General features: G+C 38.8%; 1 pseudogene; it reads left to right on the top strand.

The window, feature by feature from the left end:
- The first annotated feature begins 3571 nt into the window (after positions 1-3571).
- LOC116914095 lies at positions 3572-5112 on the top strand (annotated as a pseudogene).
- The last annotated feature ends 4318 nt before the right edge of the window (positions 5113-9430 follow it).

Genomic DNA, 9430 nt, shown 5'->3' with positions numbered 1-9430 from the left:
TTAGCCTTTTATCCATATTTCTACAAGGAAAATAAGTCTCAAAAATATAAAAGTTTTCTATCCTTATTAATTCATTCGCTCATATATTATATCAGGACAGCATTTTCCCTCTAGCCTGTGTACACTCCATTCTCCCCTCCACTTTCTCTCTCCCAGTCCATTCCTCCTCTGCTTCTCTTCAAAGAAAGGATATCAACCCAACATGGCATATCAAGGTATGATATGATTAAGCACCTCTCCTCTTAATTAAGGCTAGATGAGTCAACTAACTAGGAAACCAAGTGTCCCAAAAGTAGGAAAAAGCATCAGAATCAATTACTGCTCCCTCTGTTAGGAGTCCCAGAAAAACAGCAAACTATACAACTATAGCATATATGTAGAGGTCCTAGGTTAGACCCATGTAGACTCCGAGATAGTTGGTTCAGTCTCAGTGAATCTCTATGAGTCCAGGTGGGTTGATTCTGTAGATTTTCTTGTGGTGTCCTTGACCCCTCTGGGTCTTTCAATTCTTCCTTTCCCTCTTCAGTAGAATTCCTCAAGCTCCACTCAATGTTTGGCTGTGGGTCTCCACATCTGTTTCCATCAGTTTCTGGATGAAGGCTGTCTCATGACAACTAGTTTAGGCTATGAGTATAGCAGAATATTATGAAAAATTCCTTCATTGATTTTTTTCCAGTCATGTTTGGGTCTATTTTAGATACTCGGCCAACCAGCTTCTGTTTTCTGGTTCTTCCAGGGGTGTCAGGGATGGGCTTCTTTTCATGGCTTTTGTCTCAATGGTTAGTGATTCCCACGAGTAATGTACTGTCTTTACCCATCACACCATGCTGGCTGGACAAATTGTAGCTAAAACTTTTGTGACTTGGTTGGTGTCCCAAACCCTCTACTGGCAGTCTTGCCTAGTTATAGGAAACTGCTGGTTTAGGCTCTATATTTCCCATTACTAGACACCTCAGGTAGGACTACCCTCATAGATTTCTGGGAGTTTCCAAGGCACCCAGTTTTTGCCTTGCTCCAGAATTGACCCCCAATTCTAGTTGTTTCTCCTAGTATTATTTTCCTTCATCCTTTTCCAACTGGGACCCTCCTGTTCCTGTTTCCACCCTCCCCTCCCCAGTCTATCTGCAATATCTATTCTATTTCCCCTTCTGAGGGAGATTCATGCATGTTGTCTCAAGCCATCACTTGTTACTTAGCTTCTCTGGGTCTGTGGATTGTCACATGGTTTTTCTTTGCAGTTAATACCCAAGTGTATACACACCATGTTTGTCTTTCTGTGTCTAGGTTGCCTCAATCAGGATGAATTATTTTTTAGTTCCAACTATGATGTCATTAGTTTTAAACAGCTGAGTAGTACTCCATTGTGTAAATGTACCACATTTTCTTTATTGTTGGTTGAGGGAAATCTAGGTTGTTTTCAATTTATGCATATCACAAAGCTGCTATGAACATGGTTGGACATGTTTCCCTATGTAAAATATGATGTCCTTTGGGTATATGTGCAAGAGTGGTATAATTGGGTCTTAAGGTAGATTGATTCCCAATATTCTGAGGAACAACAATATTGACTTCCATAGTGGTTTGCAAAATTTGCATTCCCACCAGCAATGGAGCAGTGCTTCTCTTGCTCCATATCCTTACCATCATGAACAGTCATTTGTGTTATCGTCATAGCCATTCTGATGGTGCAGGATGGCATCTCAAAGGAGTTTTGATTTTGAGTTCCCTGATGACTAAGGATGCTAAATATTTCTTAAGTATTTGTCAGGCATTTGAGAGTCCTGTATTGAAAACTCTCTGTTTAGATCTAAACTCCATTTTTAAATTGGATTATTAGGTTTGTTGATGTTTAGTTTCTTGAATTCCTTATATATTTTTGATATTAGTCCTCTATTGGGGGTAGAGTTGGTAAAAAAAAATGTTTCCCATTCTGTAAGCTGTGAGTTTGTCTTATTGCATCATCCTTTTTCTTACATAAGCTATTCAGTTTCAAAGGTCCCATTTATTAATTGTTGATTTTTGTGCCAGTGGCTATCAGAATTCTGGTCAGAAAGTTTTCCTGTGACAATGAGTTCAAGGATATTCCCCACTTTCTCTTCTATCGGGCTCAGTGTATATCTGGTTTCATGTTGAGACCTTTGATGCACATGGACTAGAGTTTTGTGCAGGGTGATAGATACATATCTATTTACATTCTTTTACATGTAGACATCATGTCACACCAGCACCATTTGTTGAGGATGCTTTGTTTTTGCCATTGTATAATTTTTGGCTTCTTTATCAAAACTTGCGTGTTTTTAGATGTGGAAATTTACATCTCTCTGTCTTCAATTCCATTTCATTGTTTCAATCTGTCTACTTTTATGACAATAACATGTGGATTTTAATACTGCAGCTCTGTATTACAGCTTGAAATCAGGGATGGCAATACCTCCTGAAGTTCTTTTATTGTGTAGGACTGTTTTAGCTATTCTGGATTTGTGTGTGTGTGTGTGTGTGTGTGTGTGTGTGTGTGTGTGTGTGTGTGTTTATATGTGGTTTATATGTTTACTTTTCTTTCAAGGTCTTTAAAGAATTGTGTTGGAATATTGATGGGACTTCATTGAATCTGTAGATTGTCTTTTTGCAAGATTCTCATGATTACTATGTTGATTCTACTGACAAATGGATGGTCTTTTCATCTTCTCATATCTTCTTCAATTTGTTTTTATAAAGATTTGAAGTTCTTTTCATATAGGTCTTTCACTTGCTTCATTATCCCATGATATTTTGTATTATTTATGGCTACTGTGAATTGTAGTGTTTCCCTGACTTCTTTCTCAGCTCATCTGTCCTTTGAAATTGGAGGGCAACTGGTTTTTGTTTGTTGAGTTAATGTTTTATCCAGTCACGTCACTGTATGTGTTTATCAGCTATAGAAGTTTTTGGTAGCACTTTTGAGGTCACTTACGCATACTATATATTATCTGAAAGTAATGATACTTTTACTTCTTCCTTTCCAATCTGAATCCCTGTTGGTCTCCTTTACTTTTCTTATTGTCCTAACTAGAATTTCAGTTATTATATTGACTAATACAGAGAGAGTAGATAGCCTTGTCTTGTTCCTGATTTTAAGAGAATTTCTTTCAATTTCTCTCCATTTAATTTGACGTTGGTTATAGACTTTGTTTCTATTTAGTTGATTTTAGACCCGAGTTTGATGATTTTCTGCTGTCTATTCCTCTTAGGTGTATATTGCTTCTATTTATTCTGGAGCTTTTCCGTGTGCTGTTAGGTTTCTAGTATAAGATTTCTCACTTCTCTTTAAGAGGTCTCTAACTGCTATGAACTTTCCTCTGAGAGCTGCTTTCATTGAGTTGCATAAGTTTGGGTATGTTGTGCCTTCATTTTTATTGAATTCTAGGAAGTCTTTAATTTCATTCTTTATTTCTCTCATTGAGTAAAGAGTTTTTCCATATCCATGAGTTTGTAGGCCCTTTGTTGTGTCTGTTATTGAAATCGAGCTCTATTTCTGAGACTGCTAGCTTGCAAATTTGACCTGAACTTAAAAAGACTTAATCAGTACCAACTGATGAAGTTTGGTACTGAGCTCGTGCAGAAGTCCCAAAAACTTCTACAGAGACTTAGCCACTTGGGTAGTGACAACATGAGCAAACTGAAGACCAGTGAAGTCTGGGTTTGTGAGTACCTCTGTAGCCTCCAAAAGATCATCACAGACATGGAGAAGAAATGTGAAAACTCTGCCATAACGCTGCTCCAGAATAAAGTTCTATTTAAAAAGGAGGGAGTTTAAATTGCTTCAGAGCCTACAGCCAACTCAGATCACAACTTCATGCCAGATTAGATTCATGCCAGATAGTAAGAATGCAATGCACTGCGGAGGCTCCAAGACATATTACTTTGGCCCCAGATGCAGCTCACGCCTCCCTAGTCTTTTCTGAGGATTTAGGAAGTGTGGGATTTGGAGATACAACACAGACTGTGACTGACACTCCAAGGAGATTTGACTTCACTACTTCTGTGTCAGGTGAAAAGAGCTTCAGCTCAGTGAGGCATTGTTTGGAGGTGGCTGCAGGTCAGACAGCACAATGGCAGGTGGTCATATATGATAGTACAGAGAGAAAGAACAGCATTCCTGGGGCTTCCAAAGATAAAGTCTTGCACTTGAAGTACTTAATGGGGTTCAGTTGCATCCTCTGGATCTTTTCCCTTTAAGAAAAGTCTGCTTGGATGACCAAAGTGCAAATCCTTCAGTCCTTCTTAAAAGGGGGATCAAAAATATTCATAGCAAGAAATACAAAGACAAAGTTTGGAGCAGAGACTGGAGGAATGGTCATTCAGAGCCTGCCCCACCTGGGGATCCAGCCCATATACATACAGCCACCAAACCTAGACAATATTGATGAAGCCAAGAAGTGCATGCTGACAGGAGCCTGATATAGCTGTCTCCTGAGAGGCTCAGCCAGAGCATGACAAATACAGAGGTGAATGCTAGCAGCAAACCACTGAACTGAGAATGGGGTCCCCATTGGAGGAGTTAGAGAAAGGATTGAAGGAGCTGAAGGGGCTTTCAACCTTATTAGAACAACAATACCAACCAAGCAGAGCTCCCAGGGACTAAACCACTACCCAAAGACTACACATGAACAGACCCATGTCTCCAGCTGCTTATGTAGCAGAGGATGGTCTTGTTGGGCACCAATGGGGGAGAAGCCCTTGGTCCTGATAAGCTGGATCCCCCAGTGTGGGGAATGTCAGGGTGGGAGAGGCTGAAATGGGGGCAGGGGGGGGAACACCCTTTCAGAAGAAGGGCAGGGGGATGGGGTAGAGGGATTGTGGACAGGAAATTGGGAAATGAAATAACATTTGAAATGTAAATAAAAAATATCCAATAAAAAAAAAAACAGAAAGTAAATGTACAAAGTTGGAGTCTTCCTCAACTATTGATGTGGGCATGTATCATTCTACAATGTGACAAAGCAATTCCTCATTTATAGTTTCTCTGACCTTACTTTCTGAGAAGCAGTTAAACCTATATTTTCTCTTTGTATTCCAAATGGAGACATGAGTTCAGAATCTGACACTGTGTATCTGCCTCTAACTCATCCCTGAAGAAATGGCAAATAGCTCTTCATCTTACTGTGTGTGGGACCCAAGATAAAAAGAGACCAGAAAATAAGATCAAGACTTTGTGAAAATCCTTTGTGTAATTAATCCAATAAATCCTCAAGACTTAATGTGGCTTTCAACATATGTTCAGTTGAAGGAGTTCTATTTAAGTTGAATGATGATGTGGTTATTTGATGGTTCAGGTGATCAAGGCACTTACAGCCAAGGCTGACAGCCTGAGTTCAATTCCTGGACCTCACAGGGGAGAGAGAGAGCAGACTTGTCTTCTCACATTCACATGAGTACTGTGGCGTGTGGCTATTGTCCCTGCCCCACTAAAACAAATGAAATACAATAGAAAACAAAGAAATGATAAAGTTTTTTTAACATTGATATATAATCATACATATGATATCACACACATATGTATATAATTAGAAAATTAGAGAATAATGAATATAGTCTTATTTCCTGAAAAAAAAAAGGAAGTGTAGCCCTAATCTATAGTAGTCTGATAGGGCACAGGGAGTTATTTTAATTTTCTTGTGTCTGTTGAGCTTTCTTTTGTGCACAGGTATGTGGTCTGGCAGAATGATTTGTGAGGTGCTGAGAAGAAGATATATTCTTTTGTGTTTGGGTGAAATCTTATATATATATATATACATATATATATATATATATATATATGTATTATATATGTATATATAATCTGTTAGGCCCCTTTGAGTCATAACATGTGCTAGTTTCATTATTTCTCTGTTTAGTTTCCTTCTCAATGACCTATCCATTGGTGAGAATGGGAGTTGACATGTTGAAGACCAATGTCAGCATTCATGGTAAACTGAGGAAATCAATGAGGTCTGGCATCACAGATTGGGGTTGGTACTTATAGCAGCTGCTGACAATGGCAGAAAATTTACAGCATCAGCACTGGAAGTGATGACATGAGCAACCTAATTGCCTTAGGTTGTTCCTCTCTGTGACCTATGGGAAACTCTGAACTCTTTTAACTCTTTAGAGGCTGGTAAGAAAGGAAAAGAAGAAAATCAGGCACACATACCCTCGAAGTAAATGAAGAAACTGGGTTCTAACAAGTGAGTTCAAATAAACAAGTTTCAACAATTTCATACATACATAAATACATACATACTCACATAGACACACATATATACATATGTATACACATGTATTTACAGTTGATAGATAGAGCAAAGCTCTAATGAACAGCTCTAATAAGATTCATTTTTGGTTTTATATTTTCATAACTTTCTAGACAAATGTTTTGTATGTAAGAAAAAATTACCTCAGAGACAAACTATTACACAAGAGGGAGTTACAGTAGGATGTTGATAAGTTCGAACAGTTAATTCTTGTGTCTTATTCTAAAAGCTCATTACAAGTTTAAAGCAATAGTTTTATATGTTCATGAACTTGCTTTACCATGGAGCACAACTGAGGCCTGAGACTTGGACTTGACCTAGAATAAGTGTTTTACCTTGATCATAAAAACTGTCCTAAGCCTATTCTAGGCTCATTGTATGTCTTTATATATTTTAGATATTAGCCCTCTATCAGACATAGTATTGTAAATTACCTTTTTCTGATCTGTTGGTTGTAATTGTGTCTTATTGACAGTATCCTTTGCCTTACAGAAGCTATGCAATTTTATGAGGTTCCATTTGTTAATACTTGATCTTAGAGCATAAGCCATTGGTGTTCTGTTCAGGAAATTTAGTCCTGTGCCTATGTGTTTGAGAGTCTTCCCCACTTTCTTTTCTATTAGTTTCAGTGTATCGGGTTTTATGTGGAGGTTTTTTATTGACTTGGATTTGAGCTTTGTACAGGGCAATAAGAATGGATATTTATGTATTCTTCTACATGCTGACCACCAGTTAAACCAGTACCATTTGTTGAAAATGCTGTCTTCTTCCACTGGATGGTTTTAGCTCATTTGTCAAAGATCAAGTGACCATAGGTGTGTGGGTTCATTTCTGGGTCTTCAATTCTATTTCATTGATCTACCTGCCTGTCTCTGTATTAATATCATGCAGTTTTTATTACTATTGCTCTCTAATACAGCTTGAGGTCAGGGATGGTGATTCCTTTAGAAGTTCTTTTATCATTGAGAATAGTTTTCACTATCCTGGATTTTTTTTATATTCCAAAAGAATTTGCAAATTGCTTTTTGTAACTCTATGAAAAATTGAATTGGAATTTTGATGGGGATTCCATTGAATCTGTAGATTACTTTCTGCAATTGGTTATTTTTATTATATTAATCCTGCCCTTTCATGAGCTTGGGAAATCTTTCCATATTCTGAGATCCTCTTGATTTCTTTCATCAGAGACTTGAAGTTCTCATCATATACATCTTTCACTTACTTGGTTAGAATCACACCAAGGTATTTTATATTATTTGTGGGGAGCCAGAGCCCTGAGTTTGCTCTAGGCACAGTTGCAGGCTAGAAGGAACTCGTGTGTCTGGCTGGGCCAGGGTTTGTGTTTTCCTACTTTCTGTGTGGATCTCAGTTATGCTGGGTGTTGGGAAAGATGTTGTGCCTTCAACTGTAATCTTGAGTGTCAGAGCTCCTGGTTGTGTGTGATCTCCTGGGAGTAAAGCTTCCTCTGTAATCCTGTGATCCTGTGATTCTGGGTGTTTCAGAGCACCTGGGAATTGGGCTCCCTCTGGGTGTTGTAGGTGTGGGTGAAGAGCCAACAGCTCAGGTCTGCTTCGGGTGCAGGCTCATACTGGCAGGAATTCATGCCACTGGCTGAGGAGGGTTTCCTGTATCCCTGGATCCTGGAGGATCCAGTTACTCTGGATGTTGGGGCAGTTGCTGTGGCCTCCTCACCTGTGATCCTGGGCATCCAGGTTAGAGCACCTGGAAGTCAGGCTTCCTCTGGCTGTTGTAGGAATGGGTGTGAGCCTAAGGTCTGCTCAGACACAGGTTCAGACCAGAAATGTTCAACACTGTCTTAATTGTTCCAGCTCATGGTGGGCTTCCATATCCCAGACTCCTATTAAGCTCAGAAACTCCAAAAAGGGCTGTGGGCTTGTAAAAAGGCTCAACCTAGCTTCTGAAATGAGAATGAGAACTAATTTCAGTTAGTAATTCTGTTTTGTTCATCAGTATGTTTTCTGCACCTGACAGTTGTCTGGTCCATAGTCCATGTAATAAATATGATTTTATGTCTAAACAAATGCCACCAGGGAGAAGGGTATTTTTTTGTCATTTGCTTCTGAAGAGTTAAGAGGAATTAGACCCTGGTCATTTCTCCTTTACTCCCTCCCATTCTTACATTCCATCCTTCTGTTTGTCTGTGTTGACTCATCTTATGTCAATTTGACATACAAAATAGAGTTATTGGAAAGGAGGGAGTATCAACTGAGAAAATACCTCCATAAGTTCCATCTGTAAGGCGCTTTCTTAATTAATGATTGAAGGAGGGGGGCCCAGTCCAGTATAGGTGGTTCCATTCTTTCACTGTCTGTCCTGGGTTCTATAAGAAAACAGGCTGAGCAAGCCAGGGAAGCAAACCAGTAAGCAGCATCCCTCCATGGTCTCTGGCTCCAAGTTCCCATTTGAATTCTTTTCCTCTCTTTCTCATCCCAATGAACAGAAAGGCCGAGTCTCTGAGAGCTACTGAAATAAAGCAATATAAAAAAGAAGCAAAGCACATGGGAACTTTACAAAAAGAGCAGTGCTAGTTCATTTGTCTGTACACATTAATATGTGCATCGGAAGTATAAGATGAGCAAATTCTTTCCTTCCCAAGAGTTTTTTTTGGTCACAGTGTTTCACCACAATAGTAGCCCTACCCAAGAAAACATTCAACTATTCTTCATATTACTTTTACTATTGGAAATAATTATTTGTGGAAATTATCATGTATTAATAGAGGAGCTCTTCACTTTATTGTTTTTTCTTTTTTCTTTTTTTTATAAGAAGCAAGGCACCAATCCATGTGCTACTTCAGGTTTCTCCCACAAGATCAGGCAGTTAGATATTTTTCCTGAAGACTGTGGTTGACTGTTCAGGTGGAAGATGACTCACTCAGGGTATTTTCATAGTGAGCTCCATCCAGCCTTGGTCAGCTTCCCTCCCCTTTTGACTGGCTGACCTCATCAGAGCTTGTGACTTGCTTTCAGTATACTTGTAACTCTACTGAAGTTTTCTGTGTTAATATTTTACAGTTTGTGAAAACATCTCTTCAATAAAACGTTTTGTTTTATTTGCTGTTTTGCATCACATTATTTTTCAAAGAGCTGTTTTTCAATTTACTATGGGTTATAAAGCCTGTTTATTGGGCTTGAGCATAA

This window comes from Rattus rattus, chromosome 12 (assembly GCF_011064425.1).
Source record: "Rattus rattus isolate New Zealand chromosome 12, Rrattus_CSIRO_v1, whole genome shotgun sequence".
In the NCBI taxonomy this organism is placed as follows: domain Eukaryota; kingdom Metazoa; phylum Chordata; class Mammalia; order Rodentia; family Muridae; genus Rattus; species Rattus rattus.
The sequence above is the reverse complement of the archived record's forward strand: the minus strand, read 5'-3'. Positions and strand labels throughout refer to the sequence as shown.